Source organism: Daphnia magna, unplaced genomic scaffold, assembly GCF_020631705.1.
Source record: "Daphnia magna isolate NIES unplaced genomic scaffold, ASM2063170v1.1 Dm_contigs144, whole genome shotgun sequence".
Lineage (NCBI taxonomy): Eukaryota > Metazoa > Arthropoda > Branchiopoda > Diplostraca > Daphniidae > Daphnia > Daphnia magna.
In genome coordinates, this window is record NW_025533141.1 from 1 (window position 1) to 24,822 (window position 24,822).

A 24,822-nucleotide genomic window follows, 5' to 3' on the forward strand; every position below is an offset into this window, starting at 1 on the left:
GAGCTACTTTCCGAAGTCCGCGGACTGCCTTGACTGGGCTTACGGAGACGTCATCGGCGACAATTCTTATATTTTCGTCGCCGGATACATCAATCCGCACTCCCCAGTCGTTTTGCAGCTTGGCGGGCAAGAGTCCAAAGATTGGACCCTGCCTCCGCGTACCTCAGTCTGTAGAGCCCCCATCCACGGATCCCGAAAGATATTCCCCAACTGGCAACACTCCTGGATGCTCGTTTCTGAACCCTCGCCGGATGGTGTCATGGAGCTGCTCTCGGCATATGTTCCTCACTGTAGGGTCTCTACAAGTGAGGAGCTGAGCAGCCCTGGCGATGGTCCAGATATCGGCATCATCAGTGAGGCGGCATGTTCCTAGGCCCCCAACCCGCCGGTCCGCGTAGAAAAACGGGACCGTTGCGTGATTGGGAAGGTTGCAAATAAGGCCTAGAAACTTCCTGCACTCAGTGTCCAGTTGGGTAAGACAGTCTTTCAGGACCCGACCCGAAGCGAGGTGATGGGAAAGGGAGGGAAGAAGGTGGCTACGGAAGATTTCAAGTTTTTGCCATGGTGCGAGGTGGGAGGCGGCAATCTTGTCGAGGTTAGGGATAAGGTCAGTTGGTGGTCGGAACCGCAATTTTCCTCCGATTGGTGTACCAAGATATGTTTCTTGGTCGTCTGGACCCAAGCACCGAATTAATTGATCACCAATTCGGCACTGGGCGTCAGACGGCTTGCCTTTGTCGAAGACCAGGCAAGCACACTTCCCGGCATTAAATTGCAGCCCCAAGGTGTTTGCGGTGAGGTAAAAACGTTTAAAATATTTTGGAGCTCGGAAGGGAGAATTTGTAACCACGGCAATGTCGTCAGCATATGCCGTGGTTTTCTGCGAGCGAGCCAAATAATAAAAATCCGGGGTTAATATTGGACTTTCCGGCCCTGACGAGGGGCTCGGAAGCCAGGTTAAAAATAGGGGAGCTAAGAGCGTCACCCTGGCGAACACCTGCTGTCGGGAAAATGCGGATGGATTCTTTCCCAACGGCAAAATCCATCCGATTTCCCGAATATATGTCCACCAGGATGCGCCGGAGGTCCTCTGGTATTGGAAGTGATGTGAACAGCTCATTCAGAACGGCGTGAGGCACAGATCCAAACGCGTTGCACATGTCCAGCCATGCAATAGACATGTGCTTTCGTTTGGTCTTTGTCTCCTCGACAACCGTCTGTAAGAGCTGTGTATGTTCCTGAATACCATGGACCCCCGGGAGGAAACCCTTTTGCTCGGGAGATAACCAGCCAAGGTCTGAAGCGACTTGCGTTATTCTCTGGCTGATCACTCCCGAGAACAGCTTGTAAATGGTAGGAAGAAGGGATATTGGTCTAAAGTTGGAATAGTCACTAGTGTCCCCTTTCTTGAAAATGGGGACAGTTCGCGATGTCTTCCAACAATTAGGAACCCCTAGCTTCCAAACCATTTTACAAACTGTTTCCAGCAGAATGCAGTTGGGGTCGATGGCTCTAAGATGACGGTATTCTAGGCCATCAACCCCTGGTGATGTGTTGGTAGCCCGGCGAAGCTTAGCTTCAAGCTCTTGTTGGGTTGGCGCACGATTAAGGAAGTTCATCTGGTCCTCTGAAGGTTGGGACCAGTCGCAGGTGTCGTAGAGTTCCCTCGCACTTTGGCACTGCTGCGGAGATGGTCTCAATCGGTTGTAAGTCCTCTTGAGATATTCCTCCGCAGCTTGTACAGTACCATCGTAGGAGGGTGAACGGTCTTCGAGCACCTCTCGAACGGCTCTTCTTGGGTAAATGTTGAAGAGCCGCTGAATCTTCCTCGCCTCATACGCCTTTTGCTTGATATTTCGCCGGGCCTTCTGCATCTGCCGGTTTTGATTTCTTTTTCTTTTGTCAGGGTTTCCTCGGGGTTGTTCAGGGCTAGGGTCTTGTAAAATTTGTGCTTTAGGGAGCCAGTCAGCTGTGCAACGTGCGAGGACGTCGTCTAGGTCATGTAGAGTCCCACAGCTCAAGAAGGCAGGAACCCAGAGACTGACAAAATCGTCGTCTCTTTGGCTCTGCTCTTCTGAGCTGTTTTGACTACGTCCTCGATTGCTTTGCTGACTGGGGACAAAGGTTAAGGTCTCAGGGTTAGGTGAAGGGTCTAAAATCTCTTGTGATAAAATTGTGGGGCTAGTATTTTCTTGTGGGGGAGTTCATAAAGCCAACTAAAATTTTGTGTATTAAAAGAGGAGGCGAACTCCCTCCCAAGATCTAAAATAGGGCTTGCGGTAAAATTTGCTGGAGATAGGACATTACCAGGGGATTCCTCGATCGCTGGGATTTCCACCACGGATAGCTCATCACGCTCGTCTTCTGTTGCAGTAACACCCTCTAGAGAGATCATTGCAGCAGAAGAGTCACGGTTGGAGCCATCCATACTGGATATCCCAGCAAATCGGATGGAGGGTGACCCGATTGGAATGTAACCTTTGGTAATGTCCTTTTAGTGTAGGGCCATCTCCAGCAAATCCACACACTCCGCATTCCCAATATTTAACTAGTCGGAGTGTGTGGGCTGTCTCTAGGTGTCTGTGGATACTACCCATGGCTCTGGTGTTAGTTGCCAAGGTAGTCCACTCACACCTAGGACACTTCGTGGGTTTCCCAGGGTATTTTAAAATGATTTTGTCCCCTTCAATTCTGGAAGGGGAAAACGTGGGGAGAGAAGAGTGAGCGGGATAAGGAGACCCCTGCGAACCATCCATTGCAGATGCAATGGTTAGTTCGAGGGATTGGCGGAGAATACTGGAGGAAAGGGACTCAGTACAAGGTCTTGCATGTCTGCCGGCTGAAATAAACGAATTAAATTCCTTTTTACAGCCAAGGCAGACATACTGGGTGGTGTACTGAACCCCTCTCCTAGAATGTCTTTCTTTTATGTGTGTCTCCGCCAATTGTCTCTTGCGATCCCCAGACCAGGGACCGCTACCTCGCTCACCTTGACAGGATTTCTCCCCACATTTTAAAATGTTTGGCAGAGGAACTGGGATTTTAATGATTGTCCCATGGAGTCTTACTCTAGTAGAATTTCTACTAGATGCTCCTTCCTCTGCCATTGCTACCCTGGGCCCACTTACATATAAGAGTGTAAAACAGAAATTCTTATGAAGTAAAAATCAAAAATGAAATAAAATTCGGAAAAATATAGGGAGGGAAAAATTTAAAGACCAAAAATTTAAAAAAAAAAAAAAAAAAAAAAAAAAAAAAAAAAAAAAAAAAAAAAAAAAAAAAAAAAAAAAATTAAAGAAAAAATAGTAATGAAGAAAAAAAAAATATTTGTTTTTGTAAAAAAGAAGAGTTTTGATGAAGTTGGATAAAATAAAAAAATAATAATAAAAAAATGAGGAAATGGAAAAAAAATTCAAAGAACGGAAAATGAGATGGTTGACTATATGGTTTTGATGTAAAATGAGATTTAAAAGTAGTGAATATTTAAAAAATTTTAAAAATTTAAAAAATTTTCTGGGAACTTAGATTAAGATAAATAAAGATACCAAAATAAAAGTGCAAATTAGAAAATCTGAAAATAAAATAATTTTTTTTTTTTTTTAATAATAAAATTTTAATCCGAAGAAAAGAAAATTAGCGATCAATAAAGTGATTTGAATTTTTTTAAAAAAAAAAGATAAATCAATTAAAAATTAAAATAAATAAACAATTAGAATGGAATATTAAGATTAAAGAAAAAATAGTATTGAATAAAAGCAAAATATTTGTTTTTGTAAAAACAGAAGAGTTTCTCGGATGAAGTTAGATAAAAAAGAAGAACGATATAACGAACTAAGAACATAACATCCATAAAAACCAGAGCTCTTTTAAAAACACGTCTGCTCTCGACAAAGTCTAGCAGACGGATAGCAGACGGACGGTCGAGAAGCACACGTGTCCTCGGTAGTATAGTGGTTAGTTTATGGAGGGGTTTCCGGAAGGGGAATAAACATGTATGGGGTGAGTGCATTTTAAAATATTACTAAAATTACATAAATAAAATAAATGGGGAAGAGTCTACTAATCTACTGGGTAGGGAGTTTCTACGGGAAGAGGGGGGATATCCTCAGCTTCGGGGTTTGGTGCACCATGATGGAAATGGGCACACACCATATCCATTGATCCCTGGATCGCTGCCAATCGGGCCTTGAATCGGAAGGCACCCCAGGATCTTCCGTTGATTCCGAGAATCGAACGGATTTCGTCGTTCCTGGGGTACCATGATCCAAGAGACCCGACAACCAGGGGGAGAATCCTCCCATGCGAAGAATATTTATCATATTTCCGCTGGTAGGCATTCTCCATACTCCCTGGTTGGTCATAGGAGACCACGACGTCAACCATCACCCGGGAACCGGATAGTTGAAATTCAACATCCGGTCTTAACCTTTGCCCGGGGATGGCATTGTTGATCGTGACGTCGTGTCCCTGCTTGACTAGCAGCGACTCCAAGAGATCTTGGATGGTGTTGTGCCTCTTGGTGGCGAGCTGGAGACCTTCTTCACAGTGGTTAAGCACATGAAACCCGGTCTCGTTTTCCTTTCCGCATCGGCGGCAACTCGTATCTTGCTCCTGTGAGCAAAACCACGAGTGCCCCCGAAGAGGAAGGATGTCGAGCCGGGCCCTGTGAAGATATCTCCAGTCTCGGAAGGAGAGGGGCGTACGGCAGGATACCAGGCGAGCCATGTCTTTCGACTTGTCTTCCAGGGAGAGGCCAGTGGCAACTACTCCCTGGTGGCTCTTGTCGGAAATTAGGGTCCCTGGTATAGCGCTGCCGAGCTACTTTCCGAAGTCCGCGGACTGCCTTGACTGGGCTTACGGAGACGTCATCGGCGACAATTCTTAGTATTTTCATCGCCGGATACATCAATCCGCACTCCCAGTCGTTTGGCAGCTTGGCGGGCAAGAGTCCAAAGATTGGACCCTGCCTCCGCGTACCTCAGTCTGTAGAGCCCCCATCCACGGATCCCGAAAGATATTCCCCAACTGGCAACACTCCTGGATGCTCGTTTCTGAACCCTCGCCGGATGGTTTCATGGAGCTGCTCTCGACATATGTTCCTCACTGTAGGGTCTCTACAAGTGAGGAGCTGAGCAGCCCTGGCGATGGTCCAGATATCGGCATCATCAGTGAGGCGGCATGTTCCTAGGCCCCCAACCCGCCGGTCCGCGTAGAAAAACGGGACCGTTGCGTGATTGGGAAGGTTGCAAATAAGGCCTAGAAACTTCCTACACTCAGTGTCCAGTTGGGTAAGACAGTCTTTCAGGACCCGACCCGAAGCGAGGTGATGGGAAAGGGAGGGTAGAAGGTGGCTACGGAAAATCTCAAGTTTTTGCCATGGTGCGAGGTGGGAGGCGGCAATCTTGTCGAAGGTTAGGGATAAGGTCAGTTGGAGGACGGAAACCGCAATTTTCCGCCGATCGGTGTACCAAGATATGTTTCTTGGTCGTCTGGTCCCAAGCACCGAATGGGTAATTGAGTACCGATTCGGCACAGGGCCTCAGACGGCTTGCCTTTGTCGAATGACCAGGCAAGCACACTTCCCGGCGTTAAATTGCAGCCCTAAGGTGTCAGCGGTGAGGGATAAAACGTTTAAAATATTTTGGAGCTCGTCAGGAGAATTTGTAACCACGGCAATGTCGTCAGCATATGCCGTGGTTTTCTGACGAGCCAAATAATAAAAATCCGGGGTTGATATTGGACTTTCCGGCCCTGACGAGGGGCTCGGAAGCCAGATTAAAAATAGGGGCGCTAAGAGCGTCACCCTGACGAACACCTGCTGTTGGGAAAATACGAATAGATTCTTTCCCAACGGCAAAATCCATCCGATTCCCCGAGTATAATGTCCACCAGGATGCGCCGGAGGTCGTCTGGGATCGGAAGTGAAGCAAACAGCTCATCCAAGAACGGCGTGAGGCACAGAACCAAACGCATTGCACATGTCTAGCCATGCTATAGACATGTGCCTACGTTTGGTCTTTGTCTCCTCGACAACCGTCTGTAAGAGCTGTGTGTGCTCCTGAATACCATGGACCCCCGGGAGGAAACCCTTTTGCTCGGGAGATAACCAGCCAAGATCTGAGGCGACTTGCGTTAGTCTCTGGCTGATCACTCCCGAGAACAGTTTGTAGATGGTCGGAAGAAGGGAAATTGGTCTAAAGTTGGAATAATCGCTAGTGTCCCCTTTCTTAAAGATGGGGACTGTTCGCGATGTCTTCCAACAGTTAGGAACCCCTTCCAATCTTCCAAACTATTTTACAAACTGTTTCCAGCAGAATGCAGTCGGGGTCGAGGGCTCTTAGATGTCGATATTCTAGGCCATCGACCCCTGGTGATGTGTTGGTAGCCCGGCGAAGTTTAGCCTCAAGCTCTTTTTGGCTAGGCGCACGATTGAGGAAGTCCATCTGGTCCTCTGAAGGATGGGACCAGTCGCAGGTGTCGTAGAGTTCCCTCGCACTTTGGCACTGCTGCGGAGATGGTCTCAATCGGTTGTAAGTCCTCTCGAGATATTCCTCCGCAGCTTCAACAGTACCATCGTAGGAGGGTGAACGGTCTTCGAGCACCTCTCGAACGGCTCTTCTTGGGTAAATATTGAAAAGCCGCTGAATCTTCCTCGCCTCGTACGCCTTGAGCTTGATCTGTCGCCGGGCCTTCTGCATCTGCCGGTTTTGGTTTCTTTTTCTACCATTTTTAGGGTTTCCTCGGGGTTTTTCAGGGCTAGGGTCTTGTAAAATTTGTGCTTTAGGGAGCCAGTCAGCTGTGCAACGTTCGAGGACGTCCTTCGAGATCATGTAAGAGTCTCACAGCTCAAGAAAGCAGGAACCCAGAGACTGACAAGCGAAATCGTCGTCTCTTTGGCTCTGCTCTTCTGAGCTGTCTTGGCTACATCCTCGAACATTGCTTTGCTGACTGGGGACAAAGGGTTAAGGTCTCTGAGGGTTAGGTGAAGGGTCTAAAATCTCTTGTGATAAAATTGTGGGGCTAAGTATTTTCTTGTAGAGGGAGTTCATAAAGCCAACTAAAATTTTGTGTATTAAAAGAGGAGGGCGAACTCCCTCCCAAGATCTAAAATGGGGCTTTGGGTAAAATTTGCTGGAGATAGGGCATTACCAGGCCCCTCTCCTCGATCGCTGGCATTTCCACCACGGATAACTCATCACGCTCGTCTTCTGTTGCAGTCATCCCTCTAGAGAAGATCATTGCAGCAGAAGAGTCCCGGTTGGAGCCATCCATACTGGATATCCCAGCTTAAATCCGGATGGAGGGTATCCGATTGCTGTGGTCTGAATGTAACCTTTGGTAATGTCCTTTTAGTGTAGGGCCATCTCCAGCAAATCCACACACTCCGCATTCCCAATATTTAACTAGTCGGAGTGTGTGGGCTGTCTCTAGGTGTCTGTGGATACTACCCATGGCTCTGGTGTTAGTTGCCAAGGTAGTCCACTCACACCTAGGACACTTCGTGGGTTTCCCAGGGTATTTTAAAATGATTTTGTCCCCTTCAATTCTGGAAGGGGAAAACGTGGGGAGAGAAGAGTGAGCGGGATTAAGAAGACCCCTGCGAACCATCCATTGCAGATGCAATGGTTAGTTCGAGGGATTGGCGGAGAATACTGGAGGAAAGGGACTCAGTACAAGGTCTTGCATGTCTGCCGGCTGAAATAAAGGAATTAAATTCCTTTTTACAGCCAAGGCAGACATACTGGGTGGTGTACTGAACCCCTCTCCTAGAATGTCTTTCTTTTATGTGTGTCTCCGCCAATTGTCTCTTGCGATCCCCAGACCAGGGACCGCTACCTCGCTCACCTTGACAGGATTTCTCCCCACATTTTAAAATGTTTGGCAGAGGAACTGGGATTTTAATGATTGTCCCATGGAGTCTTACTCTAGTAGAATTTCTACTAGATGCTCCTTCCTCTGCCATTGCTACCCTGGACCCACTTACATATAAGAGTGTAAAACAGAAATTCTTAGGAAGTAAAAACAAAAAATGAAATAAAATTCGGAAAAATATAGGGAGAAAAATTTAAAGACCAATTAAAATATGAAGAAAAATATTTTTTTATAGGATTTTAGTATTTAGGATAAAAATAAATAAATAAATAATAAGGGAAATGGGAAAAAAATTTAAAAGAACGGAAAATGAGATGAAAAATAAATATAAATAAACAAGTAGAATGGAATATTAAAATTAAAGAAAAATAGTATTGAATAAAGAAAATATTTGTTTTAAAAAGAGGTTTCTCATGAAGTTAGATAAAGAGAAGTACAATATATCGAGCTAAAACATAACATCAAAAAAAACCAAAACCCTTTTGAAAACACGTCTGCTCTCGAAAAGAAGAAGAAAAATAAAAAAAAAAAAAAAAAAAAAAAAAAAAAAAAAAAAAAAAAAAAAAAAAAAAAAAAAAAAATTGACAAAGTTTAGTAGAAGATTAAAAAAATAATAATAATAAGGAAATGGAAAAAAATTCAAAGAACGGAAAATGAGATGGTTGACTATATGGTTTTGATGTAAAATGAGATTTAAAAGAAGAAAAAATTTAAAAATTTTAAAAATTTAAAAAATTTCTGGGAATTTAAAAGATTAAGATAAATAAAGATACCAAAATAAAAGTGAATTAAAAAATTGAAAATAAATAATTTTTTTTAAAAAAAAAAAAAAAAAAAAAAAATAAACAATTAGAATGGAATATTAAGATTAAAGAAAAAATAGTATTGAATAAAAGCAAAATATTTGTTTTTGTAAAAACAGAAGAGTTTCTCGGATGAAGTTAGATAAAAAGAGAAGAACAAAATAACGAGCTAAAACATAACATCAATAAAAACCCAGAGCCCTTTAAAAACACGTCTGCTCTCGACAAAGTCTAGCAGACGGGGTGAGAAGATCCTCGTAGTATAGTGGTCAGTATCCCCGCCTGTCACGCGGGAGACCGGGGTTCAATTCCCCGCCGGGGAGGGGGTCAGCTTTGCTGTTTCAAGTACATGCTTCTTTTTAAACAGCCACCTGTAAACAACAACAGCAACCTTAAAACAAACTGAATCTTGCTCTGGTTACTATTCCCTTCGCTCTCCTTCGTGTAGAACAAGTCTACAACATTGAGCACTGGTTTCTTAAACGTTGACACTTGAACCACGTTCTTCTCGACCACGAGAATACACATTCGATTTTGACTCATGGAATCCGACATCACACGCCATCTCATGTTTATCTCTTGAACTACATAGCCAAATTGAGTTCAAGTTGTGTCTTTTGTCGAACTAGGAACCTGCTAATGGGGACATCACTTTCAACCCGGATGTATAGCTTTTGATCTCTAAAAGCTTCCTCGGTAGTATATTGGGTTGACATCATTATACTTACATTCCGTGAGAACGCGGAATGACCACACATGAAAAAAATGCAATCAAAGTACATAAGCAACATGAAAATTAATACTTGAAGAATTTACAGAGATAGGGGAAAAGCACGGAAAATATGCGGAAAGAAATTACATGTAAGTAATAAAATACATAAAACGTCAGAAAATTCCATAACAAGAATACAGTTAGAAGAATGCTGTGAACAATTTGTGCATCGTGTTGACCTGAAGTACCAACCAAGTGTTTCCTAACCACCTCCATCTATTCGTGGATCGCTGCCAATCGGTTCCCTCCTGAATGTAGACCAGCTAGGGTGGTCTATTCCTAAAATAGACCGGATGTAGTCATTTAGAGGGTACGAAGAATCTAGGGATCCAAGCACCAGTGGCAGCCCTCGCCCTAGGTGTTGGTACTTGAGGACTTTCCGTCTGTATGCTACTTCGAGCATGTAGCAGAGATCGTCGAGAAGCACACGTGTCCTCGGTAGTATAGTGGTTAGTTTATGGAGGGGTTTCCGGAAGGGGAATAAACATGTATGGGGTAGGTGCATTTTAAAATATTGCTAAAATTACATAAATAAAATAGATGGGAAAGAGTCTACTAATCTACTGGGTAGGGAATTTCTACGGGAAGAGGGGGGATATCCTCAGCTTCGGGGTTTGGTGCACCATGATGGAAATGGGCACACACCATATCCATTGATCCCTGGATCGCTGCCAATCGGGCCCTGAATCGGAAGGCACCCCAGGATCTTCCGTTGATTCCAAGAATCGAACGGATTTCGTCGTTCCTGGGATACCATGATCCAAGAGACCCGACAACCAGGGGGAGAATCCTCCCATGCGAAGAATATTTATCATATTTCCGCTGGTAGGCATTCTCCATACTCCCTGGTTGGTCAAAGCAGACCACGACGTCGACCATCACCCGGGAACCGGATAGTTGAAATTCAACATCCGGTCTTAACCTCTGCCCGGGGATGGCATTGTTGATCGTGACGTCGTGTCCTTGCTTGACTAGCAGCGACTCCAAGAGATCCTGGATGGTGTTGTGCCTCTTGGTGGCGAGCTGGAGACCTTCTTCACAGTGGTTAAGCACATGAAACCCGGTCTCGTTTTCCTTTCCACATCGGCGGCAACTCGTATCTTGCTCCTGTGAGCAAAACCACGAGTGCAGGAAGTTTCTAGGCCTTATTTGCAACCTTCCCAATCACGCAACGGTCCCGTTTTTCTACGCGGACCGGCGGGTTGGGGGCCTAGGAACATGCCGCCTCACTGATGATGCCGATATCTGGACCATCGCCAGGGCTGCTCAGCTCCTCACTTGTAGAGACCCTACAGTGAGGAACATATGCCGAGAGCAGCTCCATGACACCATCCGGCGAGGGTTCAGAAACGAGCATCCAGGAGTGTTGCCAGTTGGGGAATATCTTTCGGGATCCGTGGATGGGGGGCTCTACAGACTGAGGTACGCGGAGGCAGGGTCCAATCTTTGGACTCTTGCCCGCCAAGCTGCAAAACGACTGGGAGTGCGGATTGATGTATCCGGCGACGAAAATATAAGAATTGTCGCCGATGACGTCTCCGTAAGCCCAGTCAAGGCAGTCCGCGGACTTCGGAAAGTAGCTCGGCAGCGCTATACCAGGGACCTAATTTCTGACAAGAGCCACCAGGGAGTAGTTGCCACTGGCCTCTCCCTGGAAGACAAGTCGAAAGACATGGCTCGCCTGGTATCCTGCCGTACGCCCCTCTCCTTCCGAGACTGGAGATATCTTCACAGGGCCCGGCTCGACATCCTTCCTCTTCGGGGGCACTCGTGGTTTTCATCAGTATCCCCGCCTGTCACGCGGGAGACCGGGGTTCAATTCCCCGCCGGGGAGGGGGTCAGCTTTGCTGTTTCAAGTACATGCTTCTTTTTAAACAGCCACCTGTAAACAACAACAGCAACCTTAAAACAAACTGAATCTTGCTCTGGTTACTATTCCTTTTCGCTCTCCTTCGTGTAGAACAAGTCTACAACATTGAGCACTGGTTTCTTAAACGTTGACACTTGAACCACGTTCTTCTCGACCACGAGAATACACATTCGATTTTGACTCATGGAATCCGACATCACACGCCATCTCATGTTTATCTCTTGAACTACATAGCCAAATTGAGTTCAAGTTGTGTCTTTGTCGAACTAGGAACCTGCTAATGGGGACATCACTTTCAACCCGGATGTATAGCTTTTGATCTCTAAAAGCTTCCTCGGTAGTATATTGGGTTGACATCATTATACTTACATTCCGTGAGAACGCGGAATGACCACACATGAAAAAAATGCAATCAAAGTACATAAGCAACATGAAAATTAATACTTGAAGAATTTACAGAGATAGGGGAAAAGCACGGAAAATATGCGGAAAGAAATTACATGTAAGTAATAAAATACATAAAACGTCAGAAAATTCCATAACAAGAATACAGTTAGAAGAATGCTGTGAACAATTTGTGCATCGTGTTGACCTGAAGTACCAACCAAGTGTTTCCTAACCACCTCCATCCATTCGTGGATCGCTGCCAATCGGTTCCCTCCTGAATGTAGACCAGCTAGGGTGGTCTATTCCTAAAATAGACCGGATGTAGTCATTAAGAGGGTACGAAGAATCTAGGGATCCAAGCACCAGTGGCAGCCCTCGCCCTAGGTGTTGGTACTTGAGGACTTTCCGTCTGTATGCTACTTCGAGCATGTCGCAGAGATCGTCGAGAAGCACACGTGTCCTCGGTAGTATAGTGGTCAGTATCCCCGCCTGTCACGCGGGAGACCGGGGTTCAATTCCCCGCCGGGGAGGGGGTCAGCTTTGCTGTTTCAAGTACATGCTTCTTTTTAAACAGCCACCTGTAAACAACAACAGCAACCTTAAAACAAACTGAATCTTGCTCTGGTTACTATTCCCTTCGCTCTCCTTCGTGTAGAACAAGTCTACAACATTGAGCACTGGTTTCTTAAACGTTGACACTTGAACCACGTTCTTCTCGACCACGAGAATACACATTCGATTTTGACTCATGGAATCCGACATCACACGCCATCTCATGTTTATCTCTTGAACTACATAGCCAAATTGAGTTCAAGTTGTGTCTTTGTCGAACTAGGAACCTGCTAATGGGGACATCACTTTCAACCCGGATGTATAGCTTTTGATCTCTAAAAGCTTCCTCGGTAGTATATTGGGTTGACATCATTATACTTACATTCCGTGAGAACGCGGAATGACCACACATGAAAAAAATGCAATCAAAGTACATAAGCAACATGAAAATTAATACTTGAAGAATTTACAGAGATAGGGGAAAAGCACGGAAAATATGCGGAAAGAAATTACATGTAAGTAATAAAATACATAAAACGTCAGAAAATTCCATAACAAGAATACAGTTAGAAGAATGCTGTGAACAATTTGTGCATCGTGTTGACCTGAAGTACCAACCAAGTGTTTCCTAACCACCTCCATCTATTCGTGGATCGCTGCCAATCGGTTCCCTCCTGAATGTAGACCAGCTAGGGTGGTCTATTCCTAAAATAGACCGGATGTAGTCATTTAGAGGGTACGAAGAATCTAGGGATCCAAGCACCAGTGGCAGCCCTCGCCCTAGGTGTTGGTACTTGAGGACTTTCCGTCTGTATGCTACTTCGAGCATGTCGCAGAGATCGTCGAGAAGCACACGTGTCCTCGGTAGTATAGTGGTCAGTATCCCCGCCTGTCACGCGGGAGACCGGGGTTCAATTCCCCGCCGGGGAGGGGGTCAGCTTTGCTGTTTCAAGTACATGCTTCTTTTTAAACAGCCACCTGTAAACAACAACAGCAACCTTAAAACAAACTGAATCTTGCTCTGGTTACTATTCCCTTCGCTCTCCTTCGTGTAGAACAAGTCTACAACATTGAGCACTGGTTTCTTAAACGTTGACACTTGAACCACGTTCTTCTCGACCACGAGAATACACATTCGATTTTGACTCATGGAATCCGACATCACACGCCATCTCATGTTTATCTCTTGAACTACATAGCCAAATTGAGTTCAAGTTGTGTCTTTTGTCGAACTAGGAACCTGCTAATGGGGACATCACTTTCAACCCGGATGTATAGCTTTTGATCTCTAAAAGCTTCCTCGGTAGTATATTGGGTTGACATCATTATACTTACATTCCGTGAGAACGCGGAATGACCACACATGAAAAAAATGCAATCAAAGTACATAAGCAACATGAAAATTAATACTTGAAGAATTTACAGAGATAGGGGAAAAGCACGGAAAATATGCGGAAAGAAATTACATGTAAGTAATAAAATACGTAAAACGTCAGAAAATTCCATAACAAGAATACAGTTAGAAGAATGCTGTGAACAATTTGTGCATCGTGTTGACCTGAAGTACCAACCAAGTGTTTCCTAACCACCTCCATCTATTCGTGGATCGCTGCCAATCGGTTCCCTCCTGAATGTAGACCAGCTAGGGTGGTCTATTCCTAAAATAGACCGGATGTAGTCATTTAGAGGGTACGAAGAATCTAGGGATCCAAGCACCAGTGGCAGCCCTCGCCCTAGGTGTTGGTACTTGAGGACTTTCCGTCTGTATGCTACTTCGAGCATGTCGCAGAGATCGTCGAGAAGCACACGTGTCCTCGGTAGTATAGTGGTCAGGCTTCAAGGGTATTTTCCAAAAGGGAAGAAACTTGTATTAAAAGGGTTCATTTTAAAATGTATTAAAATAAGAGAAAAGTACAAAAATATATTTAAAACAAAATACAATTAAATAAAATTGACTAAAAAAACTATTCTACTGGGAGTGGGGAATCTACGGGACTTGGGGGTTTTCCTCGTCTTCGGGGTTTGTTGCACCGTAGTGGAAGTGGGCACACACCATTTCCATTGATCCCTGGATTGCTGCTAATCGGGCCTTGAATCGAAATGCACCCCAGGACCGTCCATCGATACCAAGTATCGAGCGAATTTCTTCATTCCTGGGGTTCCATGATCCAAGGGACCCGATAACCAGGGGGAGAATCCTACCAAGGGAAGAATATTTAGCAATCTTTCGCTGGTAGGCATTCTCCATGCTCCCTGGTTGGTCATAGCAGAACCACGACGTCAACCATCACCCGGGAACCAGATAATGTTAATTCAACATCTGGTCTTAGGCGTTGCCCGGGGATGGCTTTGTTGACAGTGACATCGTGGCCTAGCTTGCCAAGCAGCGTTTCCAGGAGATCTTGGACGGTGTTGTGCCTCTTGGTGGCTAACTGGAGACCTTCTTCACAGTGATTAAGAACGTGATACCCAGTCTCGTTTTCCTTCCCACATCGTCGACAACTCGTATCCTGCTCCTGAGAGCAAAACCACGAGTGCCCCCGAAGAGGAAGGATGTCGAGCCGGGCTCTGTGAAGGTATCTCCAGTCGCGAAAGGAGAGGGGCGTACGGCAGGATACCAGGCGGGCCATGTCTTTCGATGTTCCTTCCAGGGAGAGGCAATGGGCTACAACTCCCTGGTGGCTCTTGTCGGTGAGCAGGTTCCTGGTATAGCGCTGCCGTGCTACTTTCCGAAGTCCACGGACTGCCTTAACTGGGCTTACGGAGACGTCATCGGCGACAATTCTTAAATTTTCGTCGCCGGATACATCAATCCGCACTCCCAGTCGTTTGGCAGCTTGGCGGGCAAGAGTCCAAAGGTTAGACCCTGCCTCCGCGTACCTCAGTCTGTAGAGCCCCCCATCCATGGATCCTGAAAGATATTCCCCAACTGGTAACACTCCTGGATGCTCAGTTCTGAACCCTCGCCGAATTGTGTCGTGGAGCTGCTCTCGGCAAACATTCCTCACTGTAGGATCTCTACAAGTGAGGAGCTGAGCAGCTCTGGCGATGGTCCAGATATCAGCATCATCAGTGAGGCGGCATGTTCCTAGGCCCCCAACCCGCCGATCTGCATAGAAAAAGGGGACAGTTGCGTGGTTGGGTAAGTTGCAAATAAGGCCTAGGAACTTCCTGCACTCAGTGTCCAGTTGTGTAAGGGAATCTTTCAGGACCCGACCCGAAGCGAGGTGATCGGGCGACTTAAGTGTCCGCGATGCCTCAAATACAAACGGCTCTTTAAAAAATAAAGGTCGCTTTAAGCATTTTTTTCAAATTTTGGTAAAGGTGTCCTCGGTAGTATAGTGGTCAGTATCCCCGCCTGTCACGCGGGAGACCGGGGTTCAATTCCCCGCCGGGGAGGGGGTCAGCTTTGCTGTTTCAAGTACATGCTTCTTTTTAAACAGCCACCTGTAAACAACAACAGCAACCTTAAAACAAACTGAATCTTGCTCTGGTTACTATTCCCTTCGCTCTCCTTCGTGTAGAACAAGTCTACAACATTGAGCACTGGTTTCTTAAACGTTGACACTTGAACCACGTTCTTCTCGACCACGAGAATACACATTCGATTTTGACTCATGGAATCCGACATCACACGCCATCTCATGTTTATCTCTTGAACTACATAGCCAAATTGAGTTCAAGTTGTGTCTTTTGTCGAACTAGGAACCTGCTAATGGGGACATCACTTTCAACCCGGATGTATAGCTTTTGATCTCTAAAAGCTTCCTCGGTAGTATATTGGGTTGACATCACTATACTTACATTCCGTGAGAACGCGGAATGACCACACATGAAAAAAATGCAATCAAAGTACATAAGCAACATGAAAATTAATACTTGAAGAATTTACAGAGATAGGGGAAAAGCACGGAAAATATGCGGAAAGAAATTACATGTAAGTAATAAAATACATAAAACGTCAGAAAATTCCATAACAAGAATACAGTTAGAAGAATGCTGTGAACAATTTGTGCATCGTGTTGACCTGAAGTACCAACCAAGTGTTTCCTAACCACCTCCATCTATTCGTGGATCGCTGCCAATCGGTTCCCTCCTGAATGTAGACCAGCTAGGGTGGTCTATTCCTAAAATAGACCGGATGTAGTCATTTAGAGGGTACGAAGAATCTAGGGATCCAAGCACCAGTGGCAGCCCTCGCCCTAGGTGTTGGTACTTGAGGACTTTCCGTCTGTATGCTACTTCGAGCATGTCGCAGAGATCGTCGAGAAGCACACGTGTCCTCGGTAGTATAGTGGTTAGTTTATGGAGGGGTTTCCGGAAGGGGAATAAACATGTATGAGGTAGGTGCATTTTAAAATATTACTAAAATTACATAAATAAAATATGAGGGAAAGAATCTACTAATCTACTGGGTGGGGAGTTTCTACGGGAAAAGGGGGGATATCCTCAGCTTCGGGGTTTGGTGCACCATGATGGAAATGGGCACACACCATATCCATTGATCCCTGGATCGCTGCCAATCGGGCCTTGAATCGGAAGGCACCCCAGGATCTTCCGTTGATTCCGAGAATCGAACGGATTTCGTCGTTCCTGGGGTACCATGATCCAAGAGACCCGACAACCAGGGGGAGAATCCTCCCATGCGAAGAATATTTATCATATTTCCGCTGGTAGGCATTCTCCATACTCCCTGGTTGGTCATAGCAGACCACGACGTCAACCATCACCCGGGAACCGGATAGTTGAAATTCAACATCCGGTCTTAACCTTTGCCCGGGGATGGCATTGTTGATCGTGACGTCGTGTCCCTGCTTGACTAGCAGCGATTCCAAGAGATCTTGGATGGTGTTGTGCCTCTTGGTGGCGAGCTGGAGACCTTCTTCACAGTGGTTAAGCACATGAAACCCGGTCTCGTTTTCCTTTCCGCATCGGCGGCAACTCGTATCTTGCTCCTGTGAGCAAAACCACGAGTGCCCCCGAAGAGGAAGGATGTCGAGCCGGGCCCTGTGAAGATATCTCCAGTCGCGGAAGGAGAGGGGCGTACGGCAGGATACCAGGCGAGCCATGTCTTTCGACTTGTCTTCCAGGGAGAGGCCAGTGGCAACTACTCCCTGGTGGCTCTTGTCGGAAATTAGGTCCCTGGTATAGCGCTGCCGAGCTACTTTCCGAAGTCCGCGGACTGCCTTGACTGGGCTTACGGAGACGTCATCGGCGACAATTCTTAGATTTTCGTCGCCGGATACATCAATCCGCACTCCCAGTCGTTTGGCAGCTTGGCGGGCAAGAGTCCAAAGATTGGACCCTGCCTCCGCGTACCTCAGTCTGTAGAGCCCCCCATCCACGGATCCCGAAAGATATTCCCCAACTGGCAACACTCCTGGATGCTCGTTTCTGAACCCTCGCCGGATGGTGTCATGGAGCTGCTCTCGGCATATGTTCCTCACTGTAGGGTCTCTACAAGTGAGGAGCTGAGCAGCCCTGGCGATGGTCCAGATATCGGCATCATCAGTGAGGCGGCATGTTCCTAGGCCCCCAACCCGCCGGTCCGCGTAGAAAAACGGGACCGTTGCGTGATTGGGAAGGTTGCAAATTAGGCCTAGAAACTTCCTACACTCAGTGTCCAGTTGGGTAAGACAGTCTTTCAGGACCCGACCCGAAGCGAGGTGATGGGAAAGGGAGGGAAGAAGGTGGCTACGGAAGATTTCAAGTTTTTGCCATGGTGCGAGGTGGGAGGCGGCAATCTTGTCGAGGTTAGGGATAAGGTCAGTTGGTGGTCGGAACCGCAATTTTCCTCCGATCGGTGTACCAAGATATGTTTCTTGGTCGTCTGGACCCAAGCACCGAATTAATTGATCACCAATTCGGCACTGGGCGTCAGACGGCTTGCCTTTGTCGAAGACCAGGCAAGCACACTTCCCGGCATTAAATTGCAGCCCCAAGGTGTTTGCGGTGAGGGTAAAAACGTTTAAAATGTTTTGGAGCTCGGAGAGGAGAATTTGTAACCACGGCAATGTCGTCAGCATATGCCGTGGTTTTCACGAGCGAGCCAAATATTAAAAATCCGGGGTTAATATTGGACTTTCCGGCCCTGACGAGGGGTTCGGAAGCCAGGTTAAAAATAGGGGAACTAAGAGCGTCACCCTGGCGAACACCTGCTGTCGGGAAAATGCGGATGGATTCTTTCCCAACGGCAAAATCCATCCGATTTCCCGAATATATGTCCACCAGGATGCGCCGGAGGTCCTCTGGTATTGGAAGTGATGTGAACAGCTCATTCAGAACGGCGTGAGGCACAGATCCAAACGCGTTGCACATGTCCAGCCATGCAATAGACATGTGCTTTCGTTTGGTCTTTGTCTCCTCGACAACCGTCTGTAAGAGCTGTGTATGTTCCTGAATACCATGGACCCCCGGGAGGAAACCCTTTTGCTCGGGAGATAACCAGCCAAGGTCTGAAGCGACTTGCGTTATTCTCTGGCTGATCACTCCCGAGAACAGTTTGTAAATGGTAGGAAGAAGGGATATTGGTCTAAAGTTGGAATAGTCGCTAGTGTCCCCTTTCTTGAAAATGGGGACAGTTCGCGATGTCTTCCAACAATTAGGAACCCCTAGCTTCCAAACCATTTTACAAACTGTTTCCAGCAGAATGCAGTTGGGGTCGATGGCTCTAAGATGACGGTATTCTAGGCCATCAACCCCTGGTGATGTGTTGGTAGCCCGGCGGAGCTTAGCTTCAAGCTCTTGTTGGGTTGGCGCACGATTAAGGAAGTTCATCTGGTCCTCTGAAGGTTGGGACCAGTCGCAGGTGTCGTAGAGTTCCCTCGCACTTTGGCACTGCTGCGGAGATGGTCTCAATCGGTTGTAAGTCCTCTTGAGATATTCCTCCGCAGCTTGTACAGTACCATCGTAGGAGGGTAAACGGTCTTCGAGCACCTGTCGAACGGCTCTTCTTGGGTAAATGTTGAAGAGCCGCTGAATCTTCCTCGCCTCGTACGCCTTTTGCTTGATATGTCGCCGGGCCTTCTGCATCTGCCGGTTTTGGTTTCTTTTTCTTTTGTCAGGGTTTCCTCGGGGTTGTTCAGGGCTAGGGTCTTGTAAAATTTGTGCTTTAGGGAGCCAGTCAGCTGTGCAACGTTCGAGGACATCGTCTAGGTCATGTAGAGTCTCACAGCTCAAGAAGGCAGGAACCCAGAGACTGACAAAATCGTCGTCTCTTTGACTCTGCTCTTCTGAGCTGTGGTGACTACGTCCTCGATTGCTGTGCTGACTGGGGACAAAGGATAAGGTCTCGGGGTTAGGTGAAGGGTCTAAAATCTCTTGTGTTAAAATTGTGGGGCTAGTATTTTCTTGTGGGGGAGTTCATAAAGCCAACTAAAATTTTGTGTATTAAAAGAGGAGGCGAACTCCCTCCCAAGATCTAAAATAGGGCTAGCGGTAAAATTTGCTGGAGATAGGACATTACCAGGGGATTGCTCGATCGCTGGGATTTCCACCACGGATAGCTCATCACGCTCGTCTTCTGTTGCAGTAACATCCTCTAGAGAGATCACTGCAGCAGAAGAGTCACGGTTTGAGCCATCCATACTGGATATCCCAGCAAATCGGATGGAGGGTGATGGGTTGTTATTAGAATGTAACCTTTGGTAATGTCCTTTTAGTGTAGGGCCATCTCCAGCAAATCCACACACTCCGCATTCCCAATATTTAACTAGTCGGAGTGTGTGGGCTGTCTCTAGGTGTCTGTGGATACTACCCATGGCTCTGGTGTTAGTTGCCAAGGTAGTCCACTCACACCTAGGACACTTCGTGGGTTTACCAGGGTATTTTAAAATGATTTTGTCCCCTTCAATTCTGGAAGGGGAAAACGTGGGGAGAGAAGAGTGAGCGGGATTAGGAGACCCCTGCGAACCATCCATTGCAGATGCAATGGTTAGTTCGAGGGATTGGCGGGGAATACTGGAGGAAAGGGACTCAGTACAAGGTCTTGCATGTCTGCCGGCTGAAATAAACGAATTAAATTCCTTTTTACAGCCAAGGCAGACATACTGGGTGGTGTACTGAACCCCTCTCCTAGAATGTCTTTCTTTTATGTGTGTCTCCGCCAATTGTCTCTTGCGATCCCCAGACCAGGGACCGCTACCTCGCTCACCTTGACAGGATTTCTCCCCACATTTTAAAATAATTGGCAGAGGAACTGGGATTTTAATGATTGTCCCATGGAGTCTTACTCTAGTAGCATTTCTACTAGATGCTCCTACCTCTGCCATTGCTACCCTGGGCCCACTTACATATGAAAGAATAAAACAGTAATTCTTATTGACTAAAAACAAACAAATAAAGAAAAAATCGGTAAAATATTGTTAGAAAAATTTAAAAAAAACCATTAAAAATCTGAAGAGAAAATTCTAAAAAAATATAGAAAGAGAGGAAGCACACGTGTCCTCGGTAGTATAGTGGTCAGTATCCCCGCCTGTCACGCGGGAGACCGGGGTTCAATTCCCCGCCGGGGAGGGGGTCAGCTTTGCTATTTCAAGTACATGCTTCTTTTTAAACAGCCACCTGTAAACAACAACAGCAACCTTAAAACAAACTGAATCTTGCTCTGGTTACTATTCCCTTCGCTCTCCTTCGTGTAGAACAAGTCTACAACATTGAGCACTGGTTTCTTAAACGTTGACACTTGAACCACGTTCTTCTCGACCACGAGAATACACATTCGATTTTGACTCATGGAATCCGACATCACACGCCATCTCATGTTTATCTCTTGAACTACATAGCCAAATTGAGTTCAAGTTGTGTCTTTTGTCGAACTAGGAACCTGCTAATGGGGACATCACTTTCAACCCGGATGTATAGCTTTTGATCTCTAAAAGCTTCCTCGGTAGTATATTGGGTTGACATCATTATACTTACATTCCGTGAGAACGCGGAATGACCACACATGAAAAAAATGCAATCAAAGTACATAAGCAACATGAAAATTAATACTTGAAGAATTTACAGAGATAGGGGAAAAGCACGGAAAATATGCGGAAAGAAATTACATGTAAGTAATAAAATACATAAAACGTCAGAAAATTCCATAACAAGAATACAGTTAGAAGAATGCTGTGAACAATTTGTGCATCGTGTTGACCTGAAGTACCAACCAAGTGTTTCCTAACCACCTCCATCTATTCGTGGATCGCTGCCAATCGGTTCCCTCCTGAATGTAGACCAGCTAGGGTGGTCTATTCCTAAAATAGACCGGATGTAGTCATTTAGAGGGTACGAAGAATCTAGGGATCCAAGCACCAGTGGCAGCCCTCGCCCTAGGTGTTGGTACTTGAGGACTTTCCGTCTGTATGCTACTTCGAGCATGTCGCAGAGATCGTCGAAAAGCACACGTGTCCTCGGTAGTACAGTGGTTAGTTTATGGAGGGGTTTCCGGAAGGGGAATAAACATGTATGGGGTAGGTGCATTTTAAAATATTGCTAAAATTACATAAATAAAATAGATGGGAAAGAGTCTACTAATCTACTGGGTAGGGAATTTCTACGGGAAGAGGGGGGATATCCTCAGCTTCGGGGTTTGGTGCACCATGATGGAAATGGGCACACACCATATCCATTGATCCCTGGATCGCTGCCAATCGGGCCCTGAATCGGAAGGCACCCCAGGATCTTCCGTTGATTCCAAGAATCGAACGGATTTCGTCGTTCCTGGGGTACCATGATCCAAGAGACCCGACAACCAGGGGGAGAATCCTCCCATGCGAAGAATATTTATCATATTTCCGCTGGTAGGCATTCTCCATACTCCCTGGTTGGTCAAAGCAGACCACGACGTCGACCATCACCCGGGAACCGGATAGTTGAAATTCAACATCCGGTCTTAACCTCTGCCCGGGGATGGCATTGTTGATCGTGACGTCGTGTCCTTGCTTGACTAGCAGCGACTCCAAGAGATCCTGGATGGTGTTGTGCCTCTTGGTGGCGAGCTGGAGACCTTCTTCACAGTGGTTAAGCACATGAAACCCGGTCTCGTTTTCCTTTCCGCATCGGCGGCAACTCGTATCTTGCTCCTGTGAGCAAAACCACGAGTGCCCCCGAAGAGGAAGGATGTCGAGCCGGGCCCTGTGAAGATATCTCCAGTCTCGGAAGGAGAGGGGCGTACGGCAGGATACCAGGCGAGCCATGTCTTTCGACTTGTCTTCCAGGGAGAGGCCAGTGGCAACTACTCCCTGGTGGCTCTTGTCAGAAATTAGGTCCCTGGTATAGCGCTGCCGAGCTACTTTCCGAAGTCCGCGGACTGCCTTGACTGGGCTTACGGAGACGTCATCGGCGACAATTCTTATATTTTCGTCGCCGGATACATCAATCCGCACTCCCAGTCGTTTTGCAGCTTGGCGGGCAAGAGTCCAAAGATTGGACCCTGCCTCCGCGTACCTCAGTCTGTAGAGCCCCCCATCCACGGATCCCGAAAGATATTCCCCAACTGGCAACACTCCTGGATGCTCGTTTCTGAACCCTCGCCGGATGGTGTCATGGAGCTGCTCTCGGCATATGTTCCTCACTGTAGGGTCTCTACAAGTGAGGAGCTGAGCAGCCCTGGCGATGGTCCAGATATCGGCATCATCAGTGAGGCGGCATGTTCCTAGGCCCCCAACCCGCCGGTCCGCGTAGAAAAACGGGACCGTTGCGTGATTGGGAAGGTTGCAAATAAGGCCTAGAAACTTCCTGCACTCAGTGTCCAGTTGGGTAAGACAGTCTTTCAGGACCCGACCCGAAGCGAGGTGATGGGAAAGGGAGGGAAGAAGGTGGCTACGGAAGATTTCAAGTTTTTGCCATGGTGCGAGGTGGGAGGCGGCAATCTTGTCGAGGTTAGGGATAAGGTCAGTTGGTGGTCGGAACCGCAATTTTCCTCCGATTGGTGTACCAAGATATGTTTCTTGGTCGTCTGGACCCAAGCACCGAATTAATTGATCACCAATTCGGCACTGGGCGTCAGACGGCTTGCCTTTGTCGAAGACCAGGCAAGCACACTTCCCGGCATTAAATTGCAGCCCCAAGGTGTTTGCGGTGAGGGTAAAAACGTTTAAAATATTTTGGAGCTCGAAGGGAGAATTTGTAACCACGGCAATGTCGTCAGCATATGCCGTGGTTTTCACGAGCGAGCCAAATAATAAAAATCCGGGGTTAATATTGGACTTTCCGGCCCTGACGAGGGGCTCGGAAGCCAGGTTAAAAATAGGGGAGCTAAGAGCGTCACCCTGGCGAACACCTGCTGTCGGGAAAATGCGGATGGATTCTTTCCCAACGGCAAAATCCATCCGATTTCCCGAATATATGTCCACCAGGATGCGCCGGAGGTCCTCTGGTATTGGAAGTGATGTGAACAGCTCATTCAGAACGGCGTGAGGCACAGATCCAAACGCGTTGCACATGTCCAGCCATGCAATAGACATGTGCTTTCGTTTGGTCTTTGTCTCCTCGACAACCGTCTGTAAGAGCTGTGTATGTTCCTGAATACCATGGACCCCCGGGAGGAAACCCTTTTGCTCGGGAGATAACCAGCCAAGGTCTGAAGCGACTTGCGTTATTCTCTGGCTGATCACTCCCGAGAACAGCTTGTAAATGGTAGGAAGAAGAGATATTGGTCTAAAGTTGGAATAGTCACTAGTGTCCCCTTTCTTGAAAATGGGGACAGTTCGCGATGTCTTCCAACAATTAGGAACCCCTAGCTTCCAAACCATTTTACAAACTGTTTCCAGCAGAATGCAGTTGGGGTCGATGGCTCTAAGATGACGGTATTCTAGGCCATCAACCCCTGGTGATGTGTTGGTAGCCCGGCGAAGCTTAGCTTCAAGCTCTTGTTGGGTTGGCGCACGATTAAGGAAGTTCATCTGGTCCTCTGAAGGTTGGGACCAGTCGCAGGTGTCGTAGAGTTCCCTCGCACTTTGGCACTGCTGCGGAGATGGTCTCAATCGGTTGTAAGTCCTCTTGAGATATTCCTCCGCAGCTTGTACAGTACCATCGTAGGAGGGTGAACGGTCTTCGAGCACCTCTCGAACGGCTCTTCTTGGGTAAATGTTGAAGAGCCGCTGAATCTTCCTCGCCTCGTACGCCTTTTGCTTGATATTTCGCCGGGCCTTCTGCATCTGCCGGTTTTGATTTCTTTTTCTTTTGTCAGGGTTTCCTCGGGGTTGTTCAGGGCTAGGGTCTTGTAAAATTTGTGCTTTAGGGAGCCAGTCAGCTGTGCAACGTGCGAGGACGTCGTCTAGGTCATGTAGAGTCCCACAGCTCAAGAAGGCAGGAACCCAGAGACTGACAAAATCGTCGTCTCTTTGGCTCTGCTCTTCTGAGCTGTTTTGACTACGTCCTCGATTGCTTTGCTGACTGGGGACAAAGGTTAAGGTCTCAGGGTTAGGTGAAGGGTCTAAAATCTCTTGTGATAAAATTGTGGGGCTAGTATTTTCTTGTGGGGGAGTTCATAAAGCCAACTAAAATTTTGTGTATTAAAAGAGGAGGCGAACTCCCTCCCAAGATCTAAAATAGGGCTTGCGGTAAAATTTGCTGGA

The 24,822-nt window shown here is 46.8% G+C and overlaps 4 non-coding genes across 4 annotated transcripts; all 4 read left to right on the plus strand.

The window, feature by feature from the left end:
* The first annotated feature begins 12,162 nt into the window (after nucleotides 1-12,162).
* Trnad-guc lies at nucleotides 12,163-12,234 on the plus strand. Its single transcript has one exon. It is a non-coding gene; the product is annotated as a tRNA-Asp (tRNA).
* Nucleotides 12,235-13,114: 880 nt separating this feature from the next.
* On the plus strand, nucleotides 13,115-13,186 carry Trnad-guc. The gene has a single exon. It is a non-coding gene; the product is annotated as a tRNA-Asp (tRNA).
* Nucleotides 13,187-15,583: 2,397 nt separating this feature from the next.
* Trnad-guc lies at nucleotides 15,584-15,655 on the plus strand. The gene has a single exon. It is a non-coding gene; the product is annotated as a tRNA-Asp (tRNA).
* Nucleotides 15,656-20,698: 5,043 nt separating this feature from the next.
* Trnad-guc lies at nucleotides 20,699-20,770 on the plus strand. The gene has a single exon. It is a non-coding gene; the product is annotated as a tRNA-Asp (tRNA).
* The last annotated feature ends 4,052 nt before the right edge of the window (nucleotides 20,771-24,822 follow it).